Source organism: Ailuropoda melanoleuca, chromosome 1 (assembly GCF_002007445.2).
Source record: "Ailuropoda melanoleuca isolate Jingjing chromosome 1, ASM200744v2, whole genome shotgun sequence".
Taxonomy (NCBI): domain Eukaryota; kingdom Metazoa; phylum Chordata; class Mammalia; order Carnivora; family Ursidae; genus Ailuropoda; species Ailuropoda melanoleuca.
Window position 1 is genome coordinate 210,839,251 of NC_048218.1, and position 17,614 is coordinate 210,856,864.

At 39.0% G+C, this 17,614-nt stretch overlaps 1 protein-coding gene across 13 annotated transcripts in view; it reads right to left on the reverse strand.

The window, feature by feature from the left end:
- LMBR1 (limb development membrane protein 1) overlaps window positions 1-17,614 on the reverse strand; it is a 178,047-nt gene that overhangs the window by 80,344 nt on the left and 80,089 nt on the right. The window lies entirely within an intron of this gene.

Sequence of the window (17,614 nt, forward strand, 5' to 3'; positions counted from 1 at the left end):
CACAGCTGCCAGCACCCCCCACCCCTTCCCCCACTCCTGCCAGGGGCCGCCCTGGCTCCCGCAGCGGCCAGCACAGCCACCAGTGTCCCCTCTGCTCCTGCCAGCACAGCCGCCAGTGCCCCCCAGCTCCTACAACCACCAGCGTCCCCGCTGTGCAACCCAGAGACTCCCTGAGCAAAGCCAGCCACAGAAACCCAGGCCAGGCGCAGGGTATGGCTATCAATTACGTACTACTCCTTTCTTCACATTAGATAAAACCATCATTACTTCTTGTGCCTGGAATATAATAAACCATCTTTATGCACAATTTTGTTTTAAATATAAAACAAATTCTTTTTTTTTTTTTAAAGATTTTATTTATTTATTTGAGAGAGAGACAGCCAGCGAGAGAGGGAACACAAGCAGGGGGAGTGGGAGAGGAAGAACCAGGCTCCTAGCGGAGGAGCCTGATGTGGGGCTCAATCCCAGAATGCTGGGATCACGCCCGGAGCCAAAAGCAGACGCTTAATGACTGCACAACCCAGGCGCCCCTAAGTATAAAACAAATTCTGACCTCAGGGCCAAACCAGAGGCCAGGCTTCTAAACTTGAAACCTATTGGACGAGGCAAACCAACTAATAAAAAACAACTTTCTTATATTTCTGAAAAGTACCAAATGATTGAATCTGTACCTAAATTCAAAGATTCACACTGATGTTCTATATTGTAATGCACTAATGTACATCCAATAAAACAAACAAAATTAGGGGGCGCCTGAGTAGCGCAGTCGTTAAGCATCTCCCTTCTGCTCAGGGCGTGATCCCGGTGTTCCGGGATCGAGTCCCACATCGAGTCCCACATCGAGTCCCACATCGGGCTCCTCCGCTGGGGGCCTGCTTCTTCCTCTCCCACTCCCCTGCTGTGTTCCCTCTCTCGCTGGCTGTCTCTCTGTCACATAAATAAATAAAATCTTTAAAAACAAACAAACAAAATTAGAAGTAAATCCATGTCTCTCGATAACCATCTCATGTAATCTTTCTTTCCATATTAAAAATAACTTAAAGGTGTGCGATAAAGACCTAAAAATACACTTATTTTGATTTCACCCTATATTATTTGCTAATTCCTGAATTAAAGGGATAGGCTGCACTTCAATCACAGCATGCAGTCTCAGATGGAGAGGCGAGGGAATGCCCCAGCACCCTGGCGAAGTAGCCCCAGCCCCCCACGATGACTCCAAGTTGGAGGGGCCTGCTCTTATAGTCCAGTCCTACCACAGGGCTGCCCTGGGCAGGTTAAAATATGTCATCCTCAAATGTGCAGTCAGCACACCTTAAGTGTTCACAGAAAGGGAGGCCAGTGGACCAGAGTGAATGACGCTTGCATTTTATTTAACACATCAGATCTAACAGTAGTTATGGTTCGAGTGAGATGAAATACAAACAGCCCCCAAACACACTACTAAAAACACACGCCAGGTTTCCTCAAGAACTCTCCAAACCTGCACTTCACAACTTTCAAACCACTTACAACACCAAAACATGACCGCCACCCTTTTTTTTTTTTAAAGAAGGCTCCACGCCCAGTGTGGGGCTTGAACTCACAACCCTGAGATGAAGAGTTACATGCTCTACCAAGTGAGCCAGCCAGGTGCCCCAGAGAGCTGGCTACCTTTTAACGGTAATTTCTTTTCCCTTCCTTTTCACTGAGCAATAGTCTTTTTGTAAGCAAGAATCTTCTTATTACACATCAAATATTATGTGGAAAGCTTATAACAGATCAGAAGAATAGGTGCTCTGATGCGTATGTGTAATCCTTTTCAGCTGGTCTCTTCCTGCTCTGACTAGAGCCCAAATCCTGCCTGCCTCCAAAGAGCAGTTAGGAATGTTAGGGCTCCCAAAACACCTAATAGGCGTCTTAAGTGTTACGACATAATGAGCTAAACACTGTAACCGTGTTCTGATATGTGAACTAAACAGTAGTGATTCTTGGAACTGTCTGAGACCCACTGTCCCAAAAAACTGTTTTAATAATATAATTATTAAACAATTATAATAATGAAATAATAAGTATAATAATAACCATTACAATGATATTAAATGCTGGGGAATCAATCTTCCATAAGATTTATACACTTCCTCTGATATTTTGGTAAGAAATATTTCTTAGCAGTTAAATGTATTTTTCTTCAAATATGTATTTCTGCATTGGAAGCCAGTGCTCCACGAGTCTCTCTTATTTCTGTACATCTCACAGAGGCAGGGATAGCCCATGTTCTGGACTTTTTTTTTTTTTTAAGATTTATTTATTTTGGAGAGAGTGCATGCACGCATGCAGGGGGGGAAGGGCAGAGGGAGAGGGCAAGAGAGAATCCTGAGCCAACTAACCAGTGAAGGTGGAGCCCGACACGGGGCTCAATCCCATGACCCTGCGATCATGACCGCAGCTGAAAATGAGTTGGATACTTAACCAACCGAGCCACCCAGGAGCCCCTGGCCTATCATTTTAAGGATGTCTGGATAGCAGACAGCCTTGGAAACTAGAGATGGGGTCTCTCTGAATAGAAGAAGATGTTTCCTACAGAGCAAAGGGCAGGCAAGTTTGCTTGCAGCCCATTTGTGGGTTCCCCGAAGTCTGAGATTCCTCAGCTGTGACCTGAGCCCACAGTAGGAGCAGCCTCCACCTGAGCCACACTGTCCCCATGAGGCTGGTGGGACAGAGTGTTGTCCTGGGGAACAGGAAGCTAGCTTATGGCTTGCCTGTTCTGAGTACTGAAGTCCTTTGTCTCTGATCCAGGAGTCTCATGTCTACAACCACCATGCAGGAATCTAGCAGACTTAATTGTCAGCTTGCAAATACAGTAAAATCTCCGACCCTCCACGATTCTGGCAGCTTTGGGTGACAAGTGTGGGCAGCTAACACGGCTTTCTAGAGAAGAACAAATAAGGACCCACGAGATTGGGTTAAGGGCAATGAGAAGACTCCCACGATCTAGCAGTGAATGCTCTTACAGTAGGCAGGTGGGAGAAGTAAGGGTCCCCCAAGGACCCAACGTGCTGATGCTTGTCAGAGACTGAGAGCTGCAGGGGGAGTTTGGTCATAGCCCCTTCTCCCAGACAGGAGGGGTATTATCATGTTTGTGTAACACCAAGCCCTACAAGGCCAGCTAAAAAGATTATGGTTACAAGGAACTATTTTTCTTGTATACTTTGTCCTTTTCTGTATTTTCCAAATTTCATAGAGTGAAAGTGCATGACTTTAAGTAATATGAGAACAAATTAATGTTGTTTTTAATTTTTAACTTTTTTCTTAAAAGAATTAACTTCCAAGAGATTGGCACCCAGAAAAATAACTTTTAAAGTATCTAAGCTCAGTTAACAAGACAGTATAGTAAGCTAGTTCAGGACCCCAAGTGCAGCAGCAGACTGCTTGGGTTCAAAGCCTGGTCCTATCACTGACCAACTGTGTAACACTGGGCAAATTTCTAAACCTCTCTGTGCATCAGTTTATTTCTTTATAAAATAGGTTTATTAATAACATCCCTACCTTACAGGGTCATTTTAAGGATCAAATGAGTTAACATAAGTAACATGCTTAGCATTAGGCTGGGTGCTTAGTAAGCAGAATATATGAGTTAACTGTATGGCTCACATTACTGCCTTTGTTTTTAAAATTTCCAAGGCTTTGGAGTTCACATATCATTTGTGTTTCTGGATTAAATTTATTTCCCCTAATGCCAGCTTATCACCTTCTTCTCATCTCTTGTCACCTTCCATCCACAAACCCATAAGAAACAATCCCACGTTTCTTGATGTGAATACCAGGTAGACAAGCACTTCTTACCACTTCCCCTGCCACGATGATGAACATGCAAGCTCCTAATGAACTCGACATCCATTCTGCCCCAGCCTGACTCCCTCGTCTCTCAGACCCACATCTAAGATCTCAGACTGTGAGACTGCTCCATGTTTGTCTCTGATACCTCCAGTCCTCTAACCTACACTGTGTCTCCATCATTATAACCTCCACTCCCTCAATCCACCCAATTCCTCTGACTGGTCTTGTTTTCACTTGCCTAAACCCTACGTCGAACTGCGTATTTTAATGATAATCCAGTACCAATAATATTCTAATATTCCTGGTCCTTCTCATTTCCACCAGATAGCTTAATTCCACTGGTGGCTCATTCCTTGAATTCTCAGTTCTGTGAAAGAAATTGACAAAACCTTGAGAAATGTGTGCTACTACATTCCAAAGTGGCCCTTTGCTGTTACCTGGCAATACTTAGCTGATCTCGGGCTAACGATTCCCTCAATGATTTTTCAAATGTTTTCCATTCTCCTTGACCCTAATCTCATTCCCTACTTTCTAGCAAATTGCAGCTGCCCTTGCCTCTTCCTTAGTAGGACATAACTGGGGAGCCTGCACATCCCTGAGCTTCCTTCCCCTACCTCTGGTTTCTCTGTCTCTGTTCTTATTTCTTCCACTCTTTATAGAAAGGAAAATGTCTCATCCCTTTCCTCCCATGGCTCAGGCTTAGATGTTCATCCTTTCAACATGCTGGATCAGTGCTTCTCAAACTTTGGCATATGTCAGCATTACCAAGAAGCTTGCCAATCCCTGAGAACCAGCCCAAAGACACCTCAGTCAATTCTGATGAAGACAGTTGATCTGATGAAGACACCAGCTAGACTGCTCTGTTCTCCCCCTAGGTGATCTTGCCTCCTCATGTAACCAACGACCCTGAAGTTTATATCTTTAATCCAAATCTCACCACTGAGACCAAGATCCATACATCTGAGCTGCCACCTCCCCTCAAGTATCTCACAAGTACTTAAATTTAATTCTAAAGTCAAACTTATCACTTTATCCCCTCAACCTGCTCCTTCAGTGTTACATACCCCAATGAATGGCACCATTACCCACTGTGTTGTTTTTTCCGGATGCTGCAAACATCCTTGTCATCCCCCTTCCTACTGCACCCTCCAACACACACACACACACACACACACACACACACACAGACGCACACACTTTGTGTGATCTATTCAAACACCAAGTCCTTCTGATTCTACTGTGTCATTAACGACTAAATCCATCCACTTCTTCTGCCACCATATCCGTCTCACCTGGACAACTCCCTACTTTGCTAGCTAGTAGTCCAATATCCAACTCTTGTCTCTCTCTGCCTGACCTGTTGCCTACATTGCAGTGGGAATGCAATCTTTGCATAACACAACTCTGATCATGTCACTCTTAGTCAGAACTTGCTAACAGAAGTACAGGCCAGCAACAGGGAAACAGGTGCCCTAATGCAACAACAAATAAACATCAAATCTCACTAGTGCCACTTCTAAGCAAATGAGGTGCTACACACATATATCCCTAAAACTGGGTCTTACTCTTTCTTCTGCTATTTAGATAGTGTACAAAATAATTATGGATGAAACAAATATAGATGAAACAAATTATTTATGATTTAATAGCATACAAAAGTGCTGTCCATAGACCCTTCTTTGATGATGGAAATGTTCTATTCTGTGTTATCCAATAAGACAGCAACTAGCCATATGTGTTTATTAAGAACTTAGAATGTCGTTACTATGAACGAAGAACTGGACTTTCAATTTTATGTAATTTTAGTTCTTTTAAATTTATACAGTCACACATGGCTAGTGGTTACCATATTGGTCAGAGCAGGTTATTAACAGCCTGCTGCTCACAAAATCTGATATAAATACTCTCTGTACTCTCAAGTACTTTTTGGTCATTTTTCTAAACTTAACCTTGATATAAAATCATTTGAAAACAGCCTAGTTAAAATAACCTCATTTAACATGCTATTGCTCTACTTAATATTTTCATTAGCATTTATGTCAAAAAGAGGTAATCTACTACTAAATTCAAAAACTACCCCTATCTGTTTACATTAATAAAAATTACATTCTCTCATTAAGAAAAATAGTTTTTAAAATGCAGCCTACATATGACCCATCTGACAGTGATATCAAGGTTCAAGACCCACACACTTATTCCCATACACTGACAAACTAAGTCCTCAAGTAAATCTCTGTGTTAAAAAAAATTGTATGTGAAGTTTTTCTAAAAAGAAACAGAATATATAATTCCAAGAAGATGCTTTTTTCTATTACATATGTATGAATGATATCAAGAAGAAATGTCTAAAATGTATACTCACACGCTTAAGCAGTCATAAAAGAATCATTTAACAAAAAAAGACCTCTGTAGTCAAATCATATAAATGGTTCAAAATTTACTATCAATATTACTTTTGAAAAATAGTAAATAACTCACGAAAATAAACCTGCTCATTTTCAGTTATCAATCTAAGTATAAAAGAGTGAATGAGCAATATTACACTTACAGAAAAGGCTGCCACAGAGGAAGTCATGGAAATTGTTGGATAGGATTTATGAAATACTGAGGATAACGGCTGTAGGATGAAATAACCGTCATTCTAACTCAGTCCACTAGGAGGCCAGGACAGTTATGTTTTCCTTTTAATTGTATTTTCTTTTTCTTTTTCTTTTTTATTAAATGAGACAAAAATCAGCCCAACTTGAAATCAGTAAAGTGTCACATTTATGAGCTTTAGAAACACCAATAGAAAAACATAAATTTTTTCATTATGCAATGTGGCAGCTTTTTTTATCCTCAACAACTTTAGGACAGAGAGAAGAGGGGTAATGGGGCTGTAAATAACCAGAGACTTCATCTGTTAACTCAGAATTGACTGGTTCCTACAAGTGCCAAAAATACATAAACTCTAGCTACTACCTTTCTTAAGATCATAAAAGTATTACAAAACCTAAAAAGTACAGGCTTTGGGGCATGTAACACGTGAGATCTTTAAACTTTTGTATGTGATTCTGTCGGCAAAGTAATGAAAGCATTGGGAGAGCTTTTATCGCTACCATTAATCACCACCAGAGCAGCATATAAGCAAAAAATACGCCTACTGCTCATTTTTCCATTAAGAGTCAAAATCGGGAGCTAGGAAGCCCCAAGGGGAAGGTTCCTATCAACTCTATTCTTGCATATGCTGAGCTAAAAGATGTGCCAGATGTCAGAATAACTTACTGAAATACCCTGCAAATAACAAAGTGGCAAAACATTGTCAGAGAGGGAAAAGGTTTCCATTTGTTTATCTTAAAAAGTAAGGAAGGTCTCCCGAATATAAGATCACAAACTATAAGAACTTGAACTTATCAACAGTTGTACTTCTTTCAAGTACTTTTGAATGTTTGTATTATGTCATCTATTACTAAGATCTCAAGAACTCTGTCATATTTTGATCCCCAGTATGAATACTTATCTTAACCCCTCACCAAAACCATAAACCTAAGTTACCTTAATTAAACTCCACCCCTTTTATTAAAATCATAGTTCAATAAGCACTCAATGTACTAGTTAAAAACAGCATTGAAACTGAGTACTTTCTTTCTGCTCAGGAAACACTACATTGTTCTTAAGAAAAGCAAGCTATATAATTACACTAGTTTCATATCAATATTATTTTGAAAATTACAACTATCACAACATTATAACAGGTTAAATTAAATAGGCTAGTAAAGACTAAATACGTGTAGACAGATTTCTTTTTAGATTTAAATAAGCACTGAATGGGTAAAAGTCTAAAACATTAGAAGAGTTATAATTGCTTTTTGAACTTTTCATGCTGGTCAACTACACACTTAATTGCTTTGTGCTGAAGATCAAGGAAGTGACAATTACAATGTATATACAAAAGGTCTAACAATAAGCTGACATGTTTCTATGGTGATGAACATTTAAACAAGATTTTGCCTGGACATCTCGGCCTCTCAGAAGGTATGGAAACACCATGTGACATACTGTGGCTCTACCCATCAGGAAAGCCTGGGGAAAATTTCTACATTTACAGAACATTTAAAATAAATATCAAGCCACTGTTCATTTAACAAAAAAGAGTCTCTTAGGAACGCTAAGGTAAGGTTTGCTCGGCATGCTGTCAAGACTGCACCAAACATATACGCCGTCATCTGGGGAAGATCGACAGAAACACTAATAAGGAACAGAAAATAAAGGCAGGTATTAATTCTTTTAAACCATGAAAAAAGCTACAAACGAGCATCAGTAGAGTGTCAAATATTTCCCCCCTTTGCTCCCAAGGTAATCATTAAGAGTTTGGGCAAAAAAAGTTTTGGTTCCAGGTCAAAGAAAACAGCTTTACAGAAAGATTTGTTAAGCTACAGTGAAATATTTTTAATATTAATATTTTCTGCATTTAATCTATTTAAGATGGAAAAATTAAAACTATAAGATGTTCAAGTTAATAAAATTTGACAAAGAGAATGTATCTTAGGATAAGTTAAAAACACTATCATTGCCAGTTCACTTAACTAAGATGTTCATTGTATTCGAATTTATGAGAAACTTCCCACGATATCAGACAAACAAAAATCCTCAAGATCGCAAGTAAATTAATTAATACAGCAAGTAAATGAAACAATAAAAGAACTGAACATAAAAAGACTGTAAGGACTTTACATTACAATTTTAAAACATAATTCTAAAGTTGGAAAAAATACTTCTCAATATACTACATCATATCAAAATAACGTCATGGTCAGCCCGTAAAAACCTTTCCTTCTACTTCCGTTCCAGTAATCTGTAGTTACCACTGTCACAGGGAAGAAGAGGTGGGGACTGACCTTTGCTTTATATGTGTTCACTGAACCTTCACGATACGTTAGAAGGTAAATTGTATTATAAATAAGGAAGCTCACGTCCCAAAAAGGTAAATAATCTGCCTGCCGTCACCCTGTCCCAGGCTTGCCAGCACGCACTCTAAACTCAGGTCTGTCAGCTTGCAGAGCCTGTGCCTCCATCTCCTCACACCACAGAAACACGACAGCAAAGACGAACCGATGTGGACATAGGGAGGTGGGGAGAATGCTTAGAACATACTTAAGACAAACCTCTAATTTAGTAAAGGCAATAAAGCAAAATACATAAAAGCTTCTTTTACTAGAACACTGATTTTCAATTCCATAATAGCAAACTCATGCTGAGGTCAAATCCTCAGTCCCATAAGAAACTTTTAATACAATAGAAGTCAACACCTTACTATTTGTTTCATAAAACACCTACGCATAAACTCCAATAAAGACACAACAAAACAAAGATTAGGGTTTTTATCATATCACTACAGCAAAATGTACAAAATATTAAAGTGTAGAATATAATAGAAAGTACTGCCACATGATTTAGATGTAGCGTCACATCACCTATGTGGCAAAGAGTACATTCACACAAAAAGCATCAGGAATTCCAAAATACCACATAAAGCTTAGGGCTCTCTGCCCTCACTCCATTATCTGAGTTGAGCCCATGTCTCCTTGATTTCCACATTCCCTCCAGTTCTCAATAAAAGCTGCTTTGGCTAGATAGGTGCGCATGCATGTGTATTTTATAGTTTCCCATTGAAAACCAATAAATTGGCATTTTAGTTTTACATATCAGCTTTAATTTGGGCAATGTGAGCCCATCACCAAGAAATAAATAGCCTTTTGTTCCTTCCTATTTTTAAATAATGACAGTATACTGTTTAGCTCTGTATGTCTATAAAATAGCTGTGGATATACCACCCAACTTAAAGGAACATCACCATAACCACTGGGGCACCCATGTGGCCCTCCCAGCTGCACCAAACTTCCACACCAAGCTGGCCAAATGTAACCGCTGATTTGAACTGCCATCTCGTCACTGATTTACTTTTATTTTTACTGTGGTAACACACACGTCCTAAGGTTCACCACGTGTGTGGTTGTATCGCATGGGATACATCCATGCACACTCTTCTGCCATCACCATCCCCTTCCATCCCCCGAACTTTTTCACATTCTCCAACTGAAACTCTACACTCATTAACAATGAGTCCCCATTCCTTCGTGCTCCTGCCCCCAGCCCCTAGCACCTACCATCCTATTTTCTGTCTCTATGAATTTGACCGTTCTAGGGACCTCGTCCAAGTGCCATCGCAGTATGCATCTTGTTGTGTTAGCCTTACCTCACTCAGCATAATGCTCTCAAAGTTCATCCATGTTGCACCATGTGTCAAAATTTCTTTACTTCTTAAGGTGAAATAATATTCCATTGTAGATGCGTACTACACTTTGTTGATCTATTAATCCACTGGTGGATACTTGGGTTGTTTCCACCTTTTGGCCATTATAAATAACACTGCCAGGAAAATAAGCGTACAAAAAGTTCTGTGAAGGAAAGAGAGGAAAACGGCAGTGGAGTAGGAGGACCCTAAGCTCACTGGTTACCAGAGGGGAGGTAGGTGGGAGGACAAGTGAAACGGGGGATGGGAACGAAGGAGTGCGCTTGTCATGATGAACAGCAGGTGGTATATGAAGTGTTTCACTACGTTGTACACCTGAAACTAACATTACTCTGTATGTTAACTAACTGCAATTTGAATAAAAACTTTTATAAATGAATAAATGAGTATCTGTGGAGTTCTTGCTTTCAATTCTTATGTGCATATACCCAGAAGTGGAATTGCTGGATCATATATAGTAATTCTATTTTAATTTTTTGAGCAACCACCACACTGCTTGTTCTCCACAGCGTCTGCACAATCTTACATTCCCACCAAGAGGGTTCAAGAGTCCCATTCTCTCTACATCCTCACCAATACTTGTTATGGTTTGGGGGTGTTTTGCAGTTGTTGTTGGCAGCCATCCTAATGGGTATGAAGAAGCATCTCACTGTGGTTTTGATTTACATTTCCCCAAAGACTAGTGCTGTTGAGGTCTTTCATGTGCTTATTGGCCATGTGTATGTTTCTTTGGAGACATGTCTATTCCAATCCTCTGCTCTTTTTTTATTTGATAGAACAGCTCTCATCACCATGTTCTTCAAAATTGTTTTGGCCATTCTTGGCTCTGCGTTCCTCCACAAGAATTTTACTATCTGCTTATCACATTCTTTAAGAAATCTGATGGAATTTTTTTTTTAGAATTGTGTTGATTCTGGGGCGCCTGGGTGGCGCAGTCGTTAAGCAACTCCCTTCAGCTCAGGGCGTGATCCCAGAGTCCTGGGATCAAGCCCCACATCAGGCTCCTCCACTAGGAGCCTGCTTCTTCCTCTCCCACTCCCCCTGCCTGTGTTCCCTCTCTCGCTGGCTGTCCCTCTGCCAAATAAATAAATAAAATCTTTAAAAAAAAATTGCATTGATTCTAAAAAATAATTTGAGAGCTGTTATTTTTACCATATAAAGAAAGTCATAAACATAGAATAACCTATCTCATTTATTTAAGTCTCCTGTAACATTTTATATTACAGGAGACTCCTATATTATTTCTACATATCATTTGTCTGATTTTCAAAATACCTTAGGCTATCTTGCTACTATAAAAATATTTTAATTAGATTTTCTTTATTGCTGTTATTTCTTGATTTTTGTATATTATTTTTCTATTTTAATCTATACTAATTTTTCCTGTTAATCTTATATCCAGGTTCCTTGCTCAATTTTCTTATTTGAATTAATACTTTAGATTTATGGGATTTTTCAATAGACAATATCACCCATTAATAATGACTTGTTTGTTCCTTTCAATTTTTCCTTTTCTTGTCTAACTGTACTACTAGTAACTCCATTACAGTGTTATTAGAAATAAAGGATTTAAGATGGCATCCCAATTTTAGAGTAAATACTTTTAACATTTTACCATTAAGTACAATGTCAGTTACAAATTTAGAGTAGATACCCATTATCAGGTTAAGAAAGTTCCCTCAAGTTCTTAGTTCGCTTTTTAATCATGAATGGTTACTGATTTTGCTAAATGTGTTTTGTGTCTCTTTGGAGGTGCTCACTTGATTTTTTTTTTCTCACTTACTTCCCTAATATGAATTATAGCCATAGATTTTCTAATGAGAAACCAATCTTGCGTACCTGAAATGAAATTTTCTTTCATGATTTTTTTTTGCATACATGGCTGAATTCAGCTTAATATTTTCTGATTCACAAGTATTCACGAATAAGAATGGCCTATAATGATCCTTTCTTGTACTATCTTTGTCTACTTTCAGTTTCAAGATTATATTAGTGCCATAAAACTATGAATGTTCCATCTTCAAATCTCTGAACAAATTTGTATAAAACTGAAGTTATCTATTCTTTGAAGTCTGGTAAAAATATCCTGCAAACTGTCTGGACTTGATTTTTTTTAAATCAGAATAACTGTAGAACTTTCGTTTCTGGCAATATTGAGAATAAGATATCCTTAATTTCCTCTGCCAAAAAATGTCTACAATGCTAGATCAAATATTTTTAAATCTCTCTGAAATCTTCTCTTTGTCTATTCATTCTGAGCAATACATTGAGTTTGGTACCTCTCACAGTGCTGGCTTTTCCCAAATATCAGGTCATTTTCTGAATCCCTACTCATCTTTATATTTAAGAGTTTTTATCCCTCCTGTTCTCTTTACCACCTCCTGACTCTGGTGACAGTAGAACTAGTAAGTGGATCTAGAAAGTAGATCTAGATAGGCAGGATCTGGTTCTGAGTGACATGTCTCAGTAGCTTGTATCTTGGTGGACACTTCTAAGTATTTACCGGACACTCTACCTCCAGAACCCCCACTTTCTGTCAGCCTAAAGTATTACTGCTGCTAGCTAACTGCAGCTCCCTCTGAGTACCCTGGTCCTTTCTGCTCCTCACATCCTTTACCAGCAGAGCCAGATGGTTTTAATTTTTGTTAAGACCAGGACAAAGAAGAATGTGAAAAACACAGATATACTTAGATAATTGGAAATGCTAAAATCAATTTGCTATTAGATGCAAAACTGGATAGTATCCTATGGGACAACATAATAAAATGTTGGGGCCACCTTTCGTATAGAAAAGAAATCAATTCTATCAGACAAAATCATTTTCATTGCTCTTACTTTCCTACAAGTTAACTCTAACCCTAAAGACATGTAAAATAGCCAATTCAATATAAAATCAGCCAAAGGTACCCATGCCTACAAAATCGGATGACCACCACGGTCCACTACACAATGCCTAGGACTCCACTGACAGAACACCCAGGATCTCTTCTGCCCACTTCCAAGTCTTAGACATCTCTGCCCAGCACCAGAAAATTTATGTACACAAAATAATTATTAAAAAGGATATAAAATACATGTACACACTAATTATAATTACACAATACTCCAAATACAAATATTGACAGGTAATTTGGAATGATATAAAATATAATGTTGGATTAATTGGCTTTCTATGAAATTGTTTAAATCAAAATTAAAATATTAATGAAAAAACAACAGAAGTCAAGATACATAGGACAATTAAGCAAAATCATCAGCCTCATGAGTATGCTTCATGCAAGCCCGATATGACAGGAAAAGTAAACATTAAGGACCCTACAATACAGATGCATTCAGGAAGGATTTGTACATTTGTAGAAATCATCTTGGAATCTTGAGGATTTCTGAACATCAGATGGAAAAGATCTTCTTTGAACAGTAAGGCCATGAGAGGCCAACACAGTTTACAAAGCTAAAGAGGAGAGGCCAAAAGAAAAGACTGTGTGCCCATATTTGCTGATAAAATCAGAGCCAATTCAAGTTGAGACCACAAAACCTCAAAATCTGGAAAAAGTCCAAAGAATGTCCCCAAATTAACAATTAGCAAATTAATACTGTATTCCAGATAAAGGGCCAGTAAAGTTAACAGATACAGAGAAAAGAAGAATCAGGGAGATTGGTTCAAGATGATGGATTATCACAGAAGACAGGAAAAATATATAATAAACAATCAATCAATTAATCTGCACCATACCTAGCAGCTGCAACAATACCAAGCATACAATAAAATGGCCAAAAGGAATTAAATGAATGAATGATGCTAGAAGACAAGACTGCCATCAGTAGACTAATAATAAGAAATCCCTAAATGGGGGCGCCTGGGTGGCACAGCGGTTAAGCATCTGCCTTCGGCTCAGGGCGTGATCCCGGCGTTATGGGATCGAGCCCCACATCAGGCTCCTCTGCTATGAGCCTGCTTCTTCCTCTCCCACTCCCCCTGCTTGTGTTCCCTCTCTCGCTGGCTGTCTCTATCTCTGTCGAATAAATAAAATCTTTAAAAAAAAAAAAAAAAGAAATCCCTAAATGATAGAAAGTAGGCGGGTTCAAATCTATGGAGAAATTATAGACTAAAAAAAAGGAGGGAGAAAAGAAAAGAGCAGTGATTCTAAGAGCTACAGCTTCTAGTCAAAAGTCCAAAAATTACAGGGGCGCCTGGGTGGCTCGGTCGTTAAGTGTCTGCCTTCAGCCCAGGGCATGATCCCAGGGTCCTGGGATCAAGCCCCGCATTGGGCTCCCTGCTCTGCTGGGAAGCCTGCTTCTCCCTCTCCCACTCCCCCTGCTTGTGTCCCTCTCTCACTGGCTGTCTCTCTCTTTGCCAAATAAATAAATAAAATCTTAAAAAAAAAAAAGTTCAAAAATTACAAATAAGAAATATAGAAAAGATCAAAACAATAAAATATTTAAAAATAGATAAAAGTAATATTCTTATATAAATTGCCTTAGAACTGAATAATACAGAGAAAAATTAATTTAGATGCATTCTTTTTAATAGCCTCACAAAATTAACTACATAGATTAAAATATTAGATATTTGTAAAAACTGACAAAAAAGGGTATAGCTAAAATAAAAAAGACTACATTATTCATTCTTGGCTTTGAGGGACATTTATTGTCAAGTCCTGAGTTTTCTCACACAATTAATTTAAAGGCAATTAAACAGCACACGCCATAGTTACATATAGGACCAGGTCAAAAACAAATATGGATTATGAATCTTGCATTATATTAAATGAACTTTCTAAAACCAACTTTAATTATATATTTATATAAACCATTTTTAACTAAAATTTACTTAAAAGTATTATACATTAGGTTAAAATGACAATGATACGTAATGCTATGAAACAACTTTTATGCTAATTTCTTGTCATAGGGTTTCTCAGCAGGTATTAAATACTGAACCCCAACTCCTAGGAGGTAAAGGCCTGTGGAGGACCTCTCAAGGGAGACTTTTGCCCATAACTAAGGCTGACAGTACAGTCTTCCCCTATCAGTGAACAAAAGGTGTGAGTGCCTGTGTGGAAACATGGGTATGTGTGTGTGTGTGTGTGTGTGCATGCATGTATGTGTGTGCATGTGTGTGTGTGTGTGTGTGTTAAACAAGGAGGCCCTTTTGCTGAAGGCTTTCAGCGGGGTCTCGGTTGCATCTCCTTGCCTCTATGCACCTATGATCCTCTGTCACCACGTACCAACCTCGCTGTCCTGACCAACACAGCCAAGGCATTACATACTCACTATTCGGGTTTTATGGTGCCTGTTAGTTTGGTCTTTGGAGATTTTCTTGCTTTCCTGGAACTTATCTATGCATTTAATCATACAGGCATTTGGTTATACAGTTAATTTTTTTTAAAGATTTTATTTATTTATTCAACAGAGATAGAGACAGCCAGAGAGAGAAGGAACACAAGCAGGGGGAGTGGGAGAGGAAGAAGCAGGCTCATAGCGGAGGAGCCTGATGTGGGCCTGATCCCATAACGCCGGGATCACGCCCTGAGCCAAAGGCAGACGCTTAACCACTGTGCCACCCAGGCGCCCCCATACAGTTAAATTTTTGACTTGGTTCTATTTAACAATGATAGATGCTATTCAACTTCCTTTAAGCTATATAAAAAAATTCATGAGTTGACATCAAACATCATATAACCAGAACCAAAGCCTTATGTATAAAATATACAGACTAAAATTTCTCTATGCATTACAACTTATAATATTTTTTAATCTCTAACATCTTGAACTTTCAAAAAAAACTATTTTTTATAACCTTTTATAACCTTCATATTTTATTTCTACATACTGAAGTAAGAGAAGATTTCAGACAGTTATTTGCAAATGCTTCTCAGTAAGTAACACTCTAGACCCAAGTTGTCTATTTTTAATACATAAAACGCCAAATTAGATAAAATTATTATTCAATTTTCTCTGATTAGCATTAATTTTGAAGTTCCAGGGCCATCTTAATGTGCAGTACAGAATTTTTAATGAGGCAAATACCTTCACCACTGGGTCTGCAGAATCATGATTTGTCTCATCGTTAGTTGTATGTTCTTTATCCACGTTGCACTTAAACCTCGGCGCCCCTTAGATTCATGGTATTTAAACAATCATTCACTATAGCACTAAATGACTAAGAATTTTTAAAAAAGAAAACATACAATGCTCAAAACCACTAATGTGGCTTGTGGGGTTCACCTGAGTGATCAATCAATAAATACTGCAACCATGAGCATGCCCCCTGATCTCCACTAAAACCTGGCAATCTCACCAAATATACATTCACAATTTCTCAAGATGCTTTCTGTTAAGGAAAAAATATACATTTATTGATTTTTTAAAAACAGAAATAGTATGAGATATCTTTTTAGAATTGCACTGCAGTAACACTCCTCTAATCTCTGGAAGGTCTGAGAACTATTTGATTAGTAAATACTAACACGGGGAAAACACTCTTCAACGTGTAGTACTAGCTCTGCCACAGACTATGTCCTGGACGTGTCCCAAGAAAACCTGGGCTTCAAGACATTACCTATAAGAAATGTGTAATAAAACTTGCCTTAGTTACTTCTCAGATATTTAACAGATCAAATGAAATATATGAAAGCAGTTTAAAAACAATAAAATACAGGGGCGCCTGGGTGGCGCGATCCTTAAGCGTCCGCCTTCCGCTCAGGGCGTGAGCCCAGCGTTCCGGGATCGAGCCCCACATTGGGCTCCTCCGCTATGAGCCTGCTTCTTCCTCTCCCACTCCCCCTGCTTGTGTTCCCTCTCTTGCTGGCTGTCTCTCTCTCTGTCAAATAAATAAATAAAATCTTAAAAAATAATAATAATAATACCTGGCTGCAGGGAAAAAAGATGCTAGTGCCTGTTCCACGTAAGAATTAGATTTGGCACATAAGATATTAGGTTAACAATATTAACACTATTTTCAAAGTTGACTTTAACTTTTCATCAATTCTTTTTTTTTTTAAGATTTTTATTTATTTATTCTACAGAGATAGAGACAGCCAGCGAGAGAGGGAACACAAGCAGGGGGAGTGGGAGAGGAAGAAGCAGGCTCATAGGGGTAGAGCCTGATGTTGGGGCTCGATCCCATAACACGGGGATCACGCCCTGAGCCAAAGGCAGACGCTTAACCGCTGTGCCACCCAGGCGCCCCTAACTTTTCATCAATTCTATCACAAGTATACACTAGCATCTGTCTTCCTGCCTCTGAGGCACTCCAACCCAGGAGGCGTGCTAGTCCTCCACTAACAGGCCCAGTGGAGAAGGAAGCTGGGGATAGAGCACCATGGGCAGGGGAAAGCGCGACTCCTGAACGCGTGGCCCTTGAAGGACATGGCCAGGAAAAGGAAGATGCTGACACCCTGGCAGGTGGTCAACATCTTGACAAGCAGGCTGCAGTCAGGCTGAGCTCCAGCACAATGAGAGACCTGGAACTACCAGTCTCACCCAACAGGCAAAAATGGTGGT